The 770-nt window shown below is 53.8% G+C and overlaps 1 protein-coding gene across 1 annotated transcript in view; it reads left to right on the forward strand.

The window, feature by feature from the left end:
* PLD6 (phospholipase D family member 6) overlaps nucleotides 1-770 on the forward strand; it is a 4,627-nt gene that overhangs the window by 1,672 nt on the left and 2,185 nt on the right. The window lies entirely within an intron of this gene.

Below are 770 nucleotides of genomic sequence, written 5' to 3' on the forward strand. Positions count from 1 at the left end.
GGGGGGGGGGGGGGGGATGTTAAGTAGGCTGCATGCCCAGTCTGGAGCCTGTTGCAGGCTCGATCCCCCAACCCTGAGATCGTGACCTGAGCCAAAATCAGGAGTCAGACACCTGACCGACTGAGCCAGCCAGGCGCCCCCAAAAATGGTCAGATTCAGATCTGTTTTGAAGGTACAGCTGACAGGGTTTGCTAGTGGGCTGGGCGGAGGGGGTGAGAAGTAGGAAGTGGTGTCCGGGTCCCCTGGCATAGGAGGGTTTCAAGGCAGGGTTGCTGGGCCAAATCCGCAGGTAAATTTGAAGTTCAGAGAAGCCACAAATAATTTCTGGTGTGTGTCCCAAATATGGGACATATTTATTTTCAAAAAATGTTTTGTCATCGGAAATCCCGTCCTACCTTGGACGTCCTGTTTTTTTGTTTGTGAAACGTGGTGACCGTGTTGCAAAGCAGCCGGTTTTGAACTGTTCTTTTAAGTCCCGTTTCCAGGGGTCTTGTTCACGGAGCAGATGGCTCATCACTGAGGCAGGCATGAGTCCAGGGTTGATGCAGAGGGGGACGGACAGACAGGTCCTGTCCTAAAGGAGTTTGAAAGCAGTAGGAGAGAGACAGGAAAAGAAAAGGCAACCGTTACAGGCTCTTTGGTGAACCAAAGAGGCAGGGCAAGGCAGAATTCGTTTTTGTAGTAGTTAGGGCTCTTTGTGCTTCAGCAGGTAGGCTCCAGGCACAGCAGGAGGGACCAGGCCCGACCTTGCCCCCCCCCCCCCCCCCCCC

Source organism: Callorhinus ursinus, unplaced genomic scaffold, assembly GCF_003265705.2.
Source record: "Callorhinus ursinus isolate GAN/ISIS: 27379988/994484 unplaced genomic scaffold, GSC_fseal_2.0 scaffold43, whole genome shotgun sequence".
In the NCBI taxonomy this organism is placed as follows: domain Eukaryota; kingdom Metazoa; phylum Chordata; class Mammalia; order Carnivora; family Otariidae; genus Callorhinus; species Callorhinus ursinus.